This window comes from Ovis canadensis, chromosome 10 (genome assembly GCF_042477335.2).
Source record: "Ovis canadensis isolate MfBH-ARS-UI-01 breed Bighorn chromosome 10, ARS-UI_OviCan_v2, whole genome shotgun sequence".
NCBI lineage: Eukaryota > Metazoa > Chordata > Mammalia > Artiodactyla > Bovidae > Ovis > Ovis canadensis.
Genome location: NC_091254.1, coordinates 33649134 through 33668009, shown reverse-complemented (window position 1 = coordinate 33668009; position 18876 = coordinate 33649134). Strand labels below are relative to the sequence as shown.

The window sequence follows — 18876 nt, the reverse complement described above, 5'->3', positions numbered from 1 at the left end:
GCCCACCAGGCTCGGCTGTCCCTGGGATTCTCCAGTCAAGAACACTGGAGTGGGTTGCCATTTCCTACTCCAGTGCATGAAAGTGAAAAGTGAAAGTGAAGTCGCTCAGTCGTGTCCAACTCTTAGCGACCCCATGGACTGCAGCCTACCAGGTTCCTCTGTCTATGGAATTTTCCAGGCAAGAATACTGGAGTGGGTTGCCATTGCCTTCTCCTATGTAAAAACTAACATATTAAAAAAACTTCAGAAGAAAAAGGTAGGTGTAAATCTTTATGACCTTAGATTGGGCATTAGTTTCTTGATGACAGCATCGAAAGAACAAGCAACCACATAAAAAATAAATAAACTGAACTTCATTAAAATTAAATATTTATGCTTCAAGGGAGATCATCAAGAATGAAAAGAAGCCCACAGAAGGATAGAAAGTATTTGCAAATCCTCTCTGAGGATCTTCTTTGAGGATTTATAAGGGACTTATATCGAGAATATCTAAAGCACTCTTAAAACTCAGTAATAAAAGACCAGCCCAATTCAAAAGTAGACAATAGACTTGAATGGAGATATCTTTAAAGGAAGTGTGGCCGGTAAGCAAAAAGATGCTAAACATCATTGGTCACAGTGAGATGCCACTTCATGAAACCCACTAGGATGGCTGAAATAATAAAAGCAGATTATAACAAATGTAGTTGAGAATGGTGAAATGGAAACCCTCATCACTGTTGGGATTGCAAATTGGGCTTGCCTGGTGGCTCAGATGGTAAAGAATCTGCCTGTAATGCAGGAGATGAGGGTTCCAACCTTGTTTAAGGAAGATCCTTTGGTGAAGGGAATGGCTACATACTCCAGTATTCTTGCTTGGAAAAGTCCGTGGACAGAGGAGCCTGGCAGGCTTTTACAGTTCATGCGGTCACAAAGAGTTGGACACGACTGAGTGACTAACGCTGTCTCTTATACCTGCTGTAGAAAACAGTTTGGCAGCCTCTAAAGGGTGAACATTGAGTTACAGTATGATCCGGCCATTCCGTTCCTAGTTTTATATTTCAAAGAAATAAAAACATGTTTCTCCACAAAACTTACTTGTAATAGTAAAAAAGTAGTGAAAGTCGCTCAGTTGTGTCCAACTCGTTGCAATGCCATGGACTGTATAGTCCTGAATAGTCCTGAATTCTCCAGGCCAGACTACTGGAGGGGGTAGAAATAATCCAAGTGTCTTACCAGCTGATGAGTGGATAAATAAAATGTGGAATACATCCTTACAGTGGAATGTTATTCAGCAACAAAAGGAAAGAAGTACTGATAAAAGGAAACAACATAAATAAACCTTGAAAACATGCTAACTAGAGAAACCACCCACCAAAAAAAAGGCATATACTGTATAATTCCATTTATATGACCATTTATATTCCAGAAGAGACAAATCTTTAGAGGCAAGAATAGGTTAATGTTGAAAAGGACTGAGGTGAGAGTTGGGTAGAATCAGGAGGTGACTGCTAAAGGAAATAAGGTTTCTTTTTGTAGTGAGGTAAATACTCTAGGGACTTCCCTGGTGGCCCATTAGTTAAAACTGTGCTTCCACTACAGAGGGCATGGGTTCGATCCCTGATCAGGTAACTAAGGTCCTGCAGGCCACACGGTGTGGCCAAAATTTTTTTTTTTTAAGAAAATGCTCTGCATTTGATTTTGGTGATGGTTGCACAACTCTGATTGTACTAAAAACTGTTGAATTTGTACACTTTAAATGGCTCAGTTATGGGCGTGTGAATGATATCTCAATGTTGTTGTAACAACCACCACCAGAGGAACAATGGTTCCACTCTGGAACCTAGACTGTATGCAGGCAGGCAGAACAATATACTGTACTATTTTAACCACCGGACAAAAACGTTTTCCTATAAAGATTAACTGGATGTTTCCTAATACAAATGTTTATAACCTTGCTGAAAAGTTACACACCATACGTGTTTCAGAATTCATCAATAAGCAAACCCAGATGATTCAGAGTTAATAATATAAAGTCGGTAATTGAAGCCATGGAAATAGAGTATTCTAGAAGGGGTTTGTGGAGGAAGTAGATGAGTGGCCTGCAAGGTTGTAGACAGAGCTTACAGGGAGAGCACCATAGTGGGACGGGGAAGGAGGCCACGGAGGAGGACGGCATGGGGGTCAAGGGAGTGAGAGTGCACGGGTGACAGTGTGTCCCTGCAGAGGTGCCACAGATGTGTCATGAATAGAAGATTGCTGATGATGTTTGCAAAAGCTGTGTTAGTGAAGTTTTTTGAAAGCTGGCTAAGTGAATGGAGTGAAGAAGTGGAAAATGCTGTAGACTGTTCCGTCAAGAATTTTGGCTAAAGGAAGACAGTTGTCAAAAGAAAATGTAGATTGAAGAAGGGCTTTTTTTTTTTTCAAATAAGATGAGAGAGACTTGAGCAAATTCATGATGATGAGAAATAGAGCTTGGGAAAATGGACAAGGGGGTAACTGATGAAGAAAGGCCCAGTGGTTGTGATAGGATGAAAGGAAAGAAAAATGTTTGAGGATGCAGTTGATTGGGGATGGAATTGAGATTTGGAGGTGCAGTGCATGATAGGAAGTTGAGAGAATTGCTACCATCTCATGGTTCCTGTTTTCTTAATAAATAGAGAGCCTGGTTTTCTTCAGAGAGGAAGGAGAATATGGAAAAGGGGTCTTGTGGATAGTAGCTTTTTTGTGCAAAACCTACCTAAGGAAGGCGGGAAAACTATCCAAACAGCAAGCATTGAGAGTTTAACTGAGATTAGAGACCTGGAATTGGTAATACCCATATTGGAGGCTGAGGTTTGTTTTTGTTTTGTTTTTTTCTCTTGCAGCGCTTGCTAGCCTGGCTTTTGGAGTAAGACTTAAAGTGAGTCAAAGTTAGCTTTTTATCAGGGCAACAGGATAGAAATACAGGGGGCAGAAGTGTTGAAGTATGAGGACTATGTAAGAAGGAAGCAAAACAGGAAGGGGTTAATAAAGTGGGAGAAAATCAAGGGCTGAGGGTCTAAAGTAATCTTTGTGGATCTAGGTCAGTCTGTCCAGTGACTAATGAACGGGAAGTTGTCTGTTGCCTTAATTGGATCTCTGGAGTATTTTGCTGCTAGGATCAGAGATTCTTCAAATTAGAGGTCAGTGTACATGTGTTTAAGGGAAAGTCTACCCATTTCATATTAAAATGTTGAATATTCCAGAGTTTATGAATGAAGTGTAAAACATCCCAAATTTATCCTAATTGGACTGGCAGATCTGTGGTTGGTTCTTGATGAAAGGGTTGCTGGAAACATAGGAAAAAGAACAACTGGTGAACAGGATGTTAGAAGGGTTGTTGAAGATACCAGGGATGTGGTCAGGACTTGGTTTGGAGAGGAAAACTAAACCAGCTTCTCGTCTTTGCTGATTGTAAGGGCACTGGTGACAGAAATGAAAATGGGCAGAGTGATGTGCTAAGTGAGGTAGGTTCTTCTCCGCAGCTCCGCGGAAGCAGTGGTCTTGAAGCGTATGGAGGTGGATGAGACATTGACTCTGACACATGTGGAACATGGGGACATCGTTAATAATGGCGATGGTAGCTAATGTTCTTGCGGGCTCTCTGTGCCAGGCACTGTCCCCATTATGCAAATTTTAACATGAACTTGACTCATTTCTTGATGTAATCCTATGAGGCATTGTTATCAGCATTTTATAGATCAAGAAGCTAAGATGGAAAGGCCAGTAACATTTCGAAAATATCATCCGGTTTGCATGGGGGAGCCTGAATTTAAACCTAGACCACTGACTCCAGAGCAGATATTTCTAACCACTGTGCTGTGCCATTCTAGGATGGTGCTCTAATGTGATTTGTGTAATATGTCTTCAGTGTGTGTTGAATAATTTACATGAAACCTTAGAGGAAAATTGTTTGGTATGATATGGATACTTTCTAATTTAGTGATAATTTTGTTGGTTATTTTATGAGAGAATTAACCAAGAGCAGTGGTTAAGAGTGTGGTTCCAGCAGCACCAGCATCAGTATCATCTGGGATCTTGTTGGAAACAAATTCTTAACCCTTACCCCAGCCCTGCTGCTTGAGGAATCTGGGAGCAGAGCCCAGCAGCCTGTTGGTTTTTTCTTTTTCCTGCCTCACGGAGTCTTCGTTGTGGCGCCCGGGTGCTGTGAGTGGGGGCTGCTGTCTGGTTGCGGCGTGCAGGTTTCTGATTGCGGTGGCCTCTCTGTTGCAGAGCACGTGCCCTGGGGCGTGAGGGCTCAGTAGTTGCGGTGCAGGGGCTTAGTTACCCCAAGGCATGTGGAATCTTCCCAGACCAGGATGGAACCCCCGTCTCCTGCATAGGCAGGCAGACTCCCAGTCACTGGGCCACCAGGGAGGTCCCAGTTTGTGTTCTAACAAAGCTAGTTTATTTTACTGCAGGCTAAAAATTGGAGAGCTACTAACCCAGAGCAGGGCATCATATCAGAAGGTAAATTAGAATTTGAATTAGCCTTAAATGATACTGAGATTGTCAGTGTTTTCTGGATCACGTTCTGAGGATTGAAATCTGATGTGGATTCATTAGCATTAGATAGTCCCTTGTGGCTCAGATGGTAAAGCATCTGCCTACAATATGGGAGGCCTGGGTTCAATCCCTGGGTCAGGAAGATCCGCTGGAGAAGGAAATGGCAACCCACTCCAGTACTCTTGCCTGAAAAACCCCATGGACAGGGGAGCCTGGTAGGCTACAGTCCACCGGGTTGCAGAGAGTCTGACATGACTGAGTGACTTTACTGTCACTTTTCACTTTCATACTCTGTGACTGCAGTTTGATATGTTGATTCTACTGGTCACAAGTGAAATGGGAAGCAAAATGTCAGTGGATCACAGCTGTGGACAGCTCACAGTGCTTGGTTGTATATCAGTAGTGCTATTTTCTTTCCTTTAAACATTAAAAAAATTGTGTAACATTTGATATATAAAAATAGATAATGTAGATATGTTTTGAAGAAATAATAAAACAAATATCTGTGAATCCAATACTAAGTTTAAGAACTAGAAACAGAAGCTATCTCTTTCATCACATCCCTAGCTTTCTATCAGAAGTAAATCCGCAGTCCAAGTAGTGACATTCTTGTCTAATTCTTCTGCCACTGTATTGCCCATGACTGGGCTGAGGGACTTGTGCCCTAGACTGTGGGCCTCTGTGTTGTAATGAAAGTGCATGTGTGACACCAGAGCCAGAGGATGTATTTCATTCCATATATATACACACATACACACACATATATATAAAAAGTAATCCACTGTCATAAATGTGTGTAAATCATTACTTTGCTTTTCCTGATTATTGTACATGTCTGTATCCTGAAATAACATAGTGTTTACTTTTGCTTGCTTTTTTTATAATATGAAATATTCGTACTGTATAATGTGGAAAATAAAAAGTTTTCAGTTGTTTTGTTCATGTAGTGTTAACAGCTCTAGATTCATTTGTGTGGCTGTAGTTCATTCATCCTCATTGCTGAGTAATGATTGCCTCACGATTCACTTATTTTCCTTTTAGTGAACATTCGTGTTGCTTTCAGTATTTTTGTTTCTTGCTATTATAAACCAGTCATGCCAGAAACCACTTACATTTGTCTCATGATGAGTATATGCAAGAGCTTCTGTAGGATTTATACCTTGAAATAGAATTGTTGTGTACTTGAGTATTTTCATCTTTACCATATTTTAAAAATGCCGAATTTTCTCCCCCAAATGATTGTACCAACTCACCAGCTGCTCTACATCTTCATGAACACTTGGTGATATAATACCAAGTTTTGGCAGTCTAAAGTGCAGAAAGGTATCTCACTATACTCTTAGTTTGTATCTTCCTACGTGATGAGCTTGACCATCGTTTCGTGTTGACTGTTGTTCTATCGTCTGTGAAATGCCTTGTCTTTCTCCTGTTTTGTCTATTGTCTTTTGTATGAGTACTTTGTATATTCTGGATATTTGTTGTTTAGTATTCATGCTTCAGGTTTCTTTCCAGTTTGGCTTCTCTTTTCACTTTCTGTGTGACACCTTTCAAAGACCAGAAATACTAAATTTTAATGGAGTTATTCTTTTGATTTTAACATTTTTGTGTTCTACTTAAACTTTTCTCCACCCAGGGACTGTAAAGATATTTTTCTTTAAAAACTTAAAGTGTTGATTTTATAGATTTTCAAACCATCTGAAATTGATTTTTCTGTATGGTGATATAGTAGGTATCCAGTTTAGTTTTTTTTCCCCACATGGATAATTATTTGGCTCAGGACCATTTATTAAATGGCCTGTCTTTTTTACTAGTAGTCTGCAATACCATCTCTATCATATCAAGTCTCCATGTATGTTTGAGTTTATTTGAGGGATCTCTTCTTTTGGTGAAGAAGCGAAAGTGACGAGGAACTAAAAAGCCTCTTGATGAAAGTGAAAGTGGAGAGTGAAAAAATGGGCTTAAAGCTCAACATTCAGAAAACAAAGATCATGGCATCTGGTCCCATCATTTCATGGGAAATAGATGGGGAAACAGTGGAAACGGTGTCAGACTTTATCTTGGGGGGCTCCAAAATCATTGCAGATGCTGATTGCAGCCATGAAATTAAAAGCCGCTTACTCCTTGGAAGGAAAGTTATGACCAACCTAGACAGTATATTAAAAAGCAGAGACGTTACTTTGCCGACCACTGTCCGTCTAGTCAAGGCTATGGTTTTTCCAGTGATCATGTATGGATGTGAGAGTTGGACTGTGAAGAAAGCTGAGCGCCGAAGAATTTATGCTTTTGAACTGTGGTGTTGGAGAAGACTCCTGAGAGTCCCTTGGACTGCAAGGAGATCCAGCCAGTCCATTCTGAAGGAGATCAGTCCTGGGTGTTCATTGGAAGGAATGATGCTGAAGCTGAAACTCCAGTACTTTGGCCGCCTCATGTGAAGAATTGACTCATTGGAAAAGACTCTGATGCTGGGAGGGACTGGGGGCAGGAGGAGAAGGGGACGACAGAGGATGAGATGGATGGCATGGATGGCATCACTGACTCAATGGACGTGAGTCTGAGTGAACTCCAGGAGTTGGTGATGGACAGGGAGGCTTGGTGTGCTGCAATTCATGGGGTCGCAAAGAGTCGGACACAACTGAGCAACTGAACTGAAGTGAACTTCTTTTGGTGAATTTATTTTCTGCTTTAGTCTGTATATACTTTTATATCTTGAAAAGTTTAAAAATTTTAAAATTACAGCTGCTGCTGCTACTGCTGCTAAGTCACTTCAGTCGTGTCCGACTCTGTGTGACCCCATAGACGGCAGCCCACCAGGCTCCCCTGTCCCTGGGATTCTCCAGGCAAGAACACTGGAGTGGGCTGCCATTTCCTTCTCCAATGCATGAAAGTGAAAAGTGAAAGTGAAGTTGCTCAGTCGTGTCTGACTCTTCGTGACCCCATGGACTGCAGCCCACCAGGCTCCTCCGCCCATGGGATTTTCCAGGCAAGAGTTACTGGAGTGGGCTGCCATTGTAGAAGTAACTTCATTTAAATATCCAGTGTTCAGACTTGCCAGCTGTGTTTTATCTGTAGCATACGTGCACACATTCTAATGTATGTAGTGTTGTTGTTCAGTTGCCAAGTCGTGTCTGACTCTTTGTTAGCTCATGGACTGCGGCTCTCCAGGCTTCCCTGTTCTTCACTGTCTTCCTGAGTTTGCTCAAACTCATGTCCATTGAGTCAGTAATGCCATCCAACCCTCTCATCCTCTGTTACCTGCTTCTGCTCCTATCCTCAGTCTTTCCCAGCATCAACATCTTTTCCAGCGGGTTGGCTCTTTGCATCAGGTGGTCAAAGTATTGGAGCGTCAGCTTCAGCATCAGTCCTTCCAATGAATATTCGAGGTTGGTTTCCTTTAAGATTGACGGTTTTGATCTACTTACTGTCCACGGGACTGTCAAGAGTCTTCTTCAGCACCACAGTTTGAAAGTATCGGTTTTTCAGCACTCAGCCTTCTTTATGGTCCAGCTCTCTCACATCTGTGCATGACTACATTATAGTTTGTTTGGGTCAGTATTCATATGAGTTCTGTGTTCTGTGATTGGTTGACATGTCTGTTAGATCTCCAGTCTGTAGGTTCCTGCTCCATTTCTCAAGCCACCACCACCCACCCGCCTTTGCCTTGTTGCTTGTTGTTTGAGAAATGGAGTTGTTTATCCTGAAATTTGCTCGTTGCAACTTCTTGATGTCTAGTATATCCTTCTGTTCTTTTCATTTCCTGTAAATTGGTTGTTACATGTAAAGGCTTGGTATGTTTTGTTTATTAATCTATTTGCAAAGATTGATTTGTATGTGGTATTATATACTGCAAAAGAAAGATCTTGAGATACAGTTTACATACATTTTCACATCTACTCAGTGGGTTTTAGCATATTCATACTAAAAGTAAAAGTTGTACAGCCATCTCCATACCCAGTTTCAGAATATTTTCATTACCACAAAAAGAATAATTCTCCATTCTCCATCCGCTTCAACTAATCCATTTTCCACCTCCATAGATTTTCCTGTTCAGGACATTTACATAAATGGAGTCATATAGTATGTGGTCTTTTGTGACTGACTTCATTTCATTCAGCATAATGTTTTCAAGGGTCATTCATGTTTTTAGTATATGTTAATAATTCATTCCTTTTTATTGCTGAATGATTTTCCGCTGTATGGGTATACCACATTATACGTATCCATTTGGTGGGGCATTTAAGTTACTCCCACATTTTGGCTATTGTGGACTGAGTTGCTGTGAACATTCTGATACAAGTTCTTGTGCAGGCATATGTTTTCATATCTCTTGGGTATATACTGGGAGTGTAGTTGCTAAATCATGTGGTGATTCAACGTTTAAATTTTTGAGGAACTCCCAGACTGTTTTTCAGATTATTGTGCAATCCCACCAGCAGAATGTGAGAGTTCTGATTTCTCCACATTCTCACCAGTACTTATCTGTCGTCTTTATTTTATCCATTTTAATGAGTATTTTGTGATTGTTTTCTATTTCTCTGATAGCTAATTGTGTCGAACATCTTTTCCTGTGCTTATTGGCCATTTGTTTATCTTCTTTGGAGAACTGTTTATTCAGATCCTTTGCTTACTTTAAAATTGTGTTGTTTTATTATTGAATTGTATGGGTCCATTCTGGGCTTCCATCATAGCTCAGTCGGTAAAGAATCTGCCTGCAGTGCAGGAAACCCGGGTTCAATCCCTGGGTTGGGAAGATCCCCTGGAGAAGGAAATGGCAACCCACTCCAGTGTCCTTGCCTGGAAAATCATGGACAGAGGAGCCTGGAGGGCTGCAGTCTGTAGGGTCGCAAAGAGTCGGGCACGACTGAGCGACTAACACCACTTATTCTAGATAATGTCCCTTATCAGATATATAATTTGCAAATCTTCTCTCTCATTCCACAGATTGGCTTTTCACTTTCTTGGATAATACATAACTTTTATTGTTGTTGTTCTTCAGTTACTAAGTCATGTCCAATCCCATTGACTGCAGCCCACCAGGCTCCTCTGTCCATGGGATTTCCCAGGCAAGAACACTGGAGTGAGTCGCCATTTCCTCCTCCAGGGCATCTTGCTGACCCAGGGATTAAACTGCATCTCCTGCACTGGCAGGTGGGTTCTTTACTACTGAGCCACCAGGTGGTGGTGGTGGTGGTGGTGGTGGTGGTGGTTTATTTGCTTAGTCGTGTCGGACTCTTGCAACCCTGTGGACCACAGCACGCCAGGCTCCTCTGTCCATGGGATTTTCCAGGCAAGAATACTGGAGTGAGTGACCATTTCCTTCTTCACCGGATGTTCCCAACCCAGGAATCAAACCCGGGTCTCTTGCACTGCAGGCAGATTCTTTACTGACTGAGCTACCTTTTTCCTACAGGGAAGCTCATAATTTTTATTAGGTGATGCATAATGAGGGGCAGGAAAGCCTGGTGTGCCGCATTCCATGGGGTCGCAAAGAGTTGAACCCGAGTTAGCAACTGAACAGCAAACTACAGTGCTGGATTATTTCATTTCCTGATATTAGCAACCGTTGATGATCACTGCCTAGGTCCATTAATTTGTTAATTGTAAAGTGGTGTATTTGAATTCTACCATTCCTTCTTTGTAAGAATTCTGAGATTGAAGTTAATGTTCCTTCAGCTCATTGAAGATACCAATTTTACCGCTCTGGGGCTTCCATTGCTTTTCAGAAGTCAGCTTTGTCATGAATACCTTGAAACATGGATGACTCAGTTGGTGGCAAATTTAGTTATTATTGTCCCAGAGCTATTTTTTTCTAGTTTTATCACTACTTGACAGGTCAATTTTATATCCTTATGTAGTCCTCTACCTCCTCCCCAAATAAAACTTATACATATTTTTCAATTACTGTTTTTAGAAGGAGCAAGTATATAAATACCTGTATTGCAGAGGATTTTAAAAACAGGTTTATGTTAGTATAAAGTTTGATTTGTAGTCAATTGTTCAGTTGTGCAGCCATCACAAAAATCTAGTTTTAGTCTACTTCCATTAACCCCCAAATTCCCTTCCTGTCCTTTTCTGAAATTACTTACTTTTATTTTAGAGATTCGTAACCTGGAGTTAATAGAGGCTTTCTGATGGCTCTAAAACCGCATGAAATTATATGTAAACCATATGTCATATAGGGCCTGTGTTTTTAAAAAGGCAAAATTTTAGTAAAGTATTAATTATATGAGTACATTTTAGAGTTGGTTGGGGATGTACAAATGACTGGGTTGAAGGTTACAGTATGACCGTGCCACTAACTGGATGCACATTTAGCTTCATGATTTTTTTTTTATTACTTTTCTTGAAGTTTCATTTTGTCATACGCATATGTAAGTCATTTTCATACATTCTGAAGTCATATGTAGCCTAATTTCCTTGAGCTCTCTACCTTATTTCTTCCCTGTTTCCATATATTTATGTGTGAAATAGTCCTAGGTGATTCTTTACGTATACTTTTTGATATTTTATAGAAGGTTTGTATTTTTGTTATGGTAGCTAGTTAGCTTTATTTGGTTCCTTCTCTTTTAGTTATTATCTGTTGATTCCCTGTTATGTACAGTTTGGAAATTGATTATGACTTCTTCCCCTCCTCCTCAGCATCTGATGTAAAATATATCTTTTTATTTTTTACTTTTTTGTGTGTGTGTCTATTGATCTTTTTTTTTTTTTTTTTTTTTTTGGTAGTTTGTGGCTGCACAGCATAGCTTATGCGATCTTAGTTCTGGACCAAGAGTCTAACTCACGCCCTCGACAGTGTAAGCATGGAGTCCTAACCACTGGACCACCAGGGAATTTCCTTTAAAGGTTTAAAAACAATTGACCTTTATTTTGAGATAATTATAACATCATATGCAAATGTAGAACATAATACAAAGAGACCATGTATTCAGTTTCCTCCAATGGTAACATACTGTAAAATATTGATATATATACAGTCAAGAGCTTCTCCATCTTCAGCTGCAAAGATTATAATCAACCTGATGTCGGTATTGACCATCTGGTGATGTCCATATGTAGAGCCTTAGATGGAGAAGCTCTATACAGTCAGCAAAGACAAAACTGGGAGCCGACTGTGACTCAGATCATGATCTCCCTATTGCCAAATTCAGACTTAAATTGAGGAAAGTAGGGAGCACCACTAGGCCATACAGGTATGACCTAAAGGAAATCCCTTAGAGTTAGACAGTGGAAGTGACAAATAGATTCAAGGGATTAGATCTGATAGGCGCCCGAAGAACTATAGACGGAGGTTCGTAACATGGTACAAGAGGCTGTGATCAAAACCATCTCCAAGAAGAAGAAATGCAAAAAGGCAAAATGGTTGTCTGAGGAGCCCTTACAAATAGCTGAGAAAAGAAGAGAAATGAAAGGCAAAGAAGAAAAGGAAAGATAGCCATCTGAATGCATAATTCCAAAGAATAGCAAGGAGAGATAAGAAAACCTTCTTCAGTGATCCATGCAAAGAAAGAGGAAAACAATAGAATGGGAAAGACCAGAGATCTCTTCAAGACAATTAGGGGTACCCAGGGAGCATTTCATGCAAAGATGGGCACAATAAAGGACAGAAACGGTATGGACCTAACAGATGGAGAAGACAGCAAGAAGAGGTGGCAAGAATACACAGAAGAACTATACAAAAAAGATCTTCATGACCCAGATAACCACAGTGGTGTGATCACTCACCTAGAGCCAGACATCCTGGAGTGTGAAGTCAAGTGGGCCTTAGAAAGCATCACTACGAATAAAGCTAGTGGATGTGATGGAATTCCAGTGGAGCTATTTCAAATCCTAAAAGATGATGCTGCAAAAGTTCTACACTCAACCTGCCAGCAAATTTGGAAAACTCAGTAGTGGCCCACAGGATTGGAAAAGGTCGGTTTTCATTCCAGTGCCAAAAAATGTTAAACTACCACTCAATTGCACTCATTTCACATGCTAGCAAAGTAATGCTCAAAGTTCTCCAAGCCAGGCTTCAACAGAATGTGAATCCTGGAGATTCATCCAGGCTGTTGCTTGTATCAATAGTTCATTCATTTTTAAAAAATGTTTTTATTTTGGCCACACCACATGGCGTGCAGGGTCTTAGTTCCCTAACTAGGGATCAAACCCAAACCCCCCTGCAGTGGTAGTGTGGAGTTTCAACCGCTGGGCTGCCAGAAAAGTCCCTCATTTCTTTTTATTGCTGGGTAGCATTTTGTGGTATGGATGTACCAAAATTTTGTTTAAACTACAAAGGACGTCTGGGTTCCAGGTTTGGGCTGTCATGAATGAATAAAACTGCTACCAACATTTGTGTACATTTATGAAATGTAAGTTTTCATTTCTTTGGGATGAATGTTTAGTAGTTGCTAAGTCCAGTGTATTTGCATGTTTAGTTAAAAAAAAGATTTTCCTGATACTGCTTTACATTCCACCAGCAGTGCATGAGTTTCTCCACATCTTCCTCAGCGTTTGGTATTGTCTCAGTTATTTAATTTAGCTGTTCTGGTAGGTGTGTAGTAATATCTCGTTTGGTTTTAATTTGCATTTCCCTAATGGTTAATAATCATCTTTTCATGTATTTATTTGCCATCTTTATATCCTCTTTGATGTAATATCTCTTCATTTCTTTTGCCTATTTTCTAATTTAATTGTTCTAATATTATAAGAGTTCTCTATAATAGTGTCATTGACAATATTTCATTTTCATCCTTTCCACATGGAAGCTTTCTAAGAGTAAAATTTTAAATTTTGATGAAGTTTCATTTATTGGTTTTTCCTTTTATGGATCATGCTTTTAGGGAAAAGTCTGAATTCTTTGCCTAGTTCCAGATCCTAGTTTTAAATTTCAACATGATCAATTTGTATTATATTTTGTGTATGAGGTATGAGTCTTCAAGTTGAGGTTCATATACTTGTCTGTTAACATCTACCTGAATGCCATCATTTGTTGAAGAGTCTAGCTTTCCTCTGTTGAATTATTTTCGTGCCTCTGTCAGAAGGCGATTCAACACGTTTGTGCAGGTCTGTGTGGGTTCCCTCTTCTGTTCCTTTGATCAGTGTATATATCTTTCCACCTGTATCACGCAGTGTTTATTACTGTAGCTATATAATAAGTCTGGAAGTTAGATAGACTAATTCCTCCCACCTTTTTTCCCACAAAATTGTTAGCTATTCTAATTACTTTGGCTTTCTACGTAAGCTTAGAACAGTATTATCGGTATTTGAAAGGAATTGTGCTAAATCTGTATATCATTATGAGAAGAATTGACATCAACTTGAGTCTACCAGTCCATTAACACAGTATGTCTTTACATTTTTTAGATTCTTAAATTCCTTCATCAGTGTTGTTTCATTTTAACATATGTATCCTGTACAGGTATTGTTAGGATCATACCTAAGGGTTTTTTTTGGAGAAATTATTAATGATATTCTTTGTATTTCTCATTTTGATGCCCATGTGTGCGTTGTTAGTTTATTGCTGGAGGAATGAGGCTCCCTGACTTCAGACTCTACTACAAAGCTGAAGTAGTCAAAGCAGTCTGATACTGGCACAAAAACAGAAATATAAATCAGTAGAATGGGATAGAAAGTCCAGAAGTAAACCCAGACACCTGTGGTCAGTTAATCTAAGACAAAGGAGACAGGAATATACAATGGAGAAAAGACAGTCTCTTCAGTAAGTGGTGCTGGAAAAACTGGACAGCTGCATGTGAAAGAATGAAATTGGAACACTCTCTGTGGTAGTTTTGATGCCCATGTGTTTGTTGCAAGTGTATAGACATACAAACTGACTTGTGTGTTTTTATCTTGTATTCTGTGACCTTGCTGAGCTCATTTATTAGATCTACCCTACATATAGATGTCCAGAGGCATTTTCTTATCTGTTTTTGAAATCCACTAGTCTTTCTAATATATCTTGGTATTGGTTTTTCTGGATTGATTTCCCAGTACTTTGTGTGCTTTTTCAGTAATTTCAGGTCTTTTAGTTTTGGAACTTTTTTTTTTTAATTATTGTCTTTATTGTTATTTCTAATAATTTTCACCTTCATTTCTTTTTTATTAAAATTTTATTTCTTTGCACATTCTGTAACTCTTAAGCATTATCTGTTGTGTTGGGTGATTGTTCTTGGCTAGGTTTTCTTTCTGAAATTTTCAAAATTTTCAAATTCTTTCATTTCTATTACCTCATTTTTGAGTTTTTCTGAATAATAATGTTCTTTCACGTTTTCTGTCGTTCTCTAGGATGTAATTTTTACCTGTTGTATTTTAATGGATCATTCTGTTCCTTATGTCTTATAACATAGAATTTGACCCCAGTCCTTTTATGTTGTTCATTTTATGATATGTTTTCCTGAGCTTTTCAGAGTGAGGGATGGGTCAGGATAGCTTTTGTAGCCATACTACTATAGACCCCCTTCTTCTTTTTTAAAAAATGATTTTATAAATATATTTATATATGATCTGGCTCTTTTTCACTCACCCACTTTCGTCTGGATCCTCTGTTTTGCCCTAGTTGTGCCTGTCTTAATCACTTGGAATTCTTCTCCCAGAAATTTCTTATAGGGCTTTTCCTAGGAAGGAGGACTTCAGCCTCTTGTTTGAGTCTGCTCTCGTCATTTCTTACAGTGTTTTGTCCCTTTCATTTGCAGCTGTCCTCAAATTGCCTTTCTAAATTCTAGAGATTCATGTTTTGGGGTTCTCCTCCCCCCTCTTCCTTCAATTACCCAGTTACTTCTGCCCTTCTATTTCCTTCAGCAGATATGCTGAGAACATGTCAGTCCTGTAGTTGGTGATTTAACCAGATTTAACCTTCTTGTATTTGAGAATTCATGGGTGTGCCTTATCACCCATTGTTGTAGATTTTGTCTGTGGGGTTTTGGTTTGACTGTCCTGGTAACTTTTTTTTTTTTTTTTGATGAAGTGAACGATTCTAGATTAAAAAAATTCACTGAAAGATTTTATTCAAGAGAATTGCAACACAGGTTTGCATTAGAAAAAGCATGCTCTGGCTGCATTATGGAAAACTGGTTCAGTGCATAGAAGGAGACTGGTAATGATCCAGTTGACTTGATGGTGGCTTAGTAGTCTAGGATGGTGGCGGTAAGGCTGGAAGGTTTGAATCCTATTTTGTTGACCTTGTTGGATGTCAGAGAATTGGAGAGTGAGTAGCCATCCATGGAAGATCTACCAGGATTGGGGCTCTTAACTTTGGGTGGTTGCACTGTTTCCTGGTATTGGGGATATTCATGGAAGCGTAGGTAGTATTTTTTTCTGTGGGGGAAGATCAGGGAGCAGGTGTGGTATTTATAAGCAGCTGAGTTTGAGGCCCTGCAGTGATCTGTCCCCTATCCCTAACATAGGCATACATATTTTAATTCTTCATTGAGCCCTTTCCTGACCCTCTGATCATGTCTCCTTCTGATATAGAACTTTATTATTTATTTTCCTATCTTAACAATTAACAAATTTATATTACTGTGTGTTATTACTATCTTTTCCCCTAGACCAGCTGCTGGCAAACTTTTCTTAAAAGGACAGATAGTAAATATTACAGGCTTTGTGGGGCCAAGAGACAAAAATAAAGGTATCATACAGACATGTAATATTCTTTATACTGTAATCACTTAAAAATGTACAAACTATTCCTGTGGGGCCCTGAAAAAATAGGCAGCTTGCCAGAATTGGCCCACAGGTTACGGTTTACTGACCACTGTACTAGACTATCAGAGAAGGCAATGGCACCCCACTCCTGCACTCTTGCCTGGAAAATCCCATGGATGGAGGAGCCTGGTGGGCTGCAGTCCATGGGGTCGCTAAGAGTCTGACATGACTGAGCGACTTCACTTTCACTTTTGACTTTCACGCATTGGAGAAGGAAATGGCAACCCACTCCAGTGTTCTTGCCTGGAGAATCCCAGGAACGGGGTAGCCTGGTGGACTGCCGTCTATGGGGTTGCATAGAGTTGGACACAACTGAAGCGACTTAGCAGCAGCAGCAGCAGTACTAGACTATAATTGCTGTATTTGCCTTCTAGTTGCAGGCATATTGCGTGGAGCATTTAGGTTGGATTTAGTAAATTTTTGACGAAAGAGTGAATATTGTATTTACAGATTAGAAGCCCAGGCGAGAGAGCAGAATAGATACTTGGGCGTGGTCTTCAAACTGTAATTGAAGATGTAAGAGTAGATGAGATCACTTGGGAAGAATGTAAGGAAGGAGAGGCCCTAAGATGGAGCCTTTTTCTATAACTTAAACAGAGTGGAGAGGAAGTGATGACTAATTCAAAGGTACTTGCACCATAGATGATAGTTACCTGTTGCTGACTGACCTAAGCCATTTGGCCATTTACACTCATAGGTTCTTTTGGATGAATAGAAGGCCTTTAACTGTATAGATAGGTGCAGGTAATAGGTGATTTTCCTTAGAGATTTTACTACCAGTGAGTTGTACTATTATTATTGTTGTTGTTTTTGGCCATGCTGTGTGACTTGTGGGATCTTAGTTCCCCGATCAGGGATTGAACCCAGGTCTTCAGCAGTAAAAGTGCTGAGTCCTAACCATTGAACTGCCAGGGAATTCCCAGTGAGTAATAAAATAAGCCTTAGACAGAATTTGCTGTTAATTCTTACACAAGTGTGTATTAGCGAGCAGTCGCCAGAAGTCACGGAGCTTGTTTTATGAGTTTAGCTCTTTTAGATCCTGAACTACCACCTAGCAATAAAACTTTAACCCTAAGTAGACACCAGGAAGATCTGACTAGAATTAGGGAACAAAATCTTTCAAGATGAGGTGGGCCACAGAATCACTTAGACTCAAAAACTTCTCTGTAGGGCTTGTCATATTCTTAAACTGCAAACAGGTAAGACTCAAGGTATACCTATATGCCTAGTTAATCCATATGTCTTGAACAATTCCAGTTCAGCAATAAAAAATTATTTCCAACATCCCTTACGTTAATTAACAAACAAGTGTCTAAATTCAGAAGTTGGTATTTGAAGCACTTACTAATTGGGAATTAACTCCTGATTTGGGCACTTCACATGCTAACTAACCTCCTCTGAAGTGTAGATTCCTCATTTATTCAGAGTGCTTTAGTTCACCCACCACTTCTAGCCTTGCTGAAGTAGTTTTTTAATGGAAATTACAGCGTAGCAGTAACTTGACCATATTTTCGAAGAGACAGGCTGCCTGAGACTTTCTTGTTGTCTGCTATCTTATTTTTTAATTAGTTAATCACTTTATTTTGGCTGCGCTGGATCTTCTTGCCACGTTGAGGCTTTCTCTGGTTGTAGAGAGCAGCGGCTACTCTCTAGTTGCCGTTCATGGGCATCTCATTGCAGCAGCTTCTCTTGTTGCAGAGCACGGGCTCCAGGGCTTCAGTAGTTGCAGCACGTGGGCTTAGCTGCTCCGCTCCATGTGGCCCGAGCGTGTCCCCTGCGTTGGTAGGCATATTCTTAACCACTGGACCACCGGGAAGTCCTTGTGTACTGTCTTTAAACAGTTTGTAAACAGTTGAGTGTAGTAGTCATTACAGTCAGAACACCTTTCTCTTCCAGCTTTAGTAATGGCTGGATTAGGCAAACAGTCTGTACAGGCAGATTTCGACAATTGGTAGTTTTTCAGGTGAATAAAGACAGCTTTCTTTACAGAGTGACCAGATAACACTTCATTAATATTTGTATTTGCTCAACATTTATTATAATTTGTATGGTTAATCAATACATAAAGCATTTTCTGTATTAATAGTGTTGAAACATAAACCCAGAAACATTAAATATAGAATTATATTCAGGGCTCGCTCTTTTTACTGTTGAACCCTATTAGTAGTAATAGTTTTAGCAGTGCCTCTTTCCATGATCACATCAAATAAATGTTACTAATTTGAATTTTATTTGGCAGTTTCCTTTACATTAATTAAATATATCTGTCTTTAAGCATGGATTTATGTCTAGATTAATATTTCAGTGTATTTAACAAAGTTTATAATTTGGGTTCCATGGGATTCTTTTTCCTACAAAGAGATTAATTCATCACTGCAGTTTAAGAAAACTTGACAGAGGCACAGTAACAAAAGATCATTAAATAGAATAATATTAATAACACTGCCTGTAGCAGTGTATTAAAAAAGTAATACACTATGACATGTGGCCTTTATTCTAAAAATGTAAACACTTACTGTATTTGTATGTGTAATGAAATAATCCATTATATCACTGTGTTAAGGGGAGAAGGGATATATGTGCTGTCCTTAGTTGCTCAGTCATATCCAACTCTTTGCAAAACCATGGACTGCAACACGCCAGGCTCCTCTGTCCATGGGAATTCTGCAGGCAAGAATATTGGAGTGG

The 18876-nt window shown here is 39.6% G+C and overlaps 1 protein-coding gene across 1 annotated transcript in view; it reads left to right on the top strand.

Moving 5' to 3' along the window:
- Positions 1 to 18876, top strand: part of KPNA3 (karyopherin subunit alpha 3) — a 96179-nt gene that overhangs the window by 26843 nt on the left and 50460 nt on the right. The window lies entirely within an intron of this gene.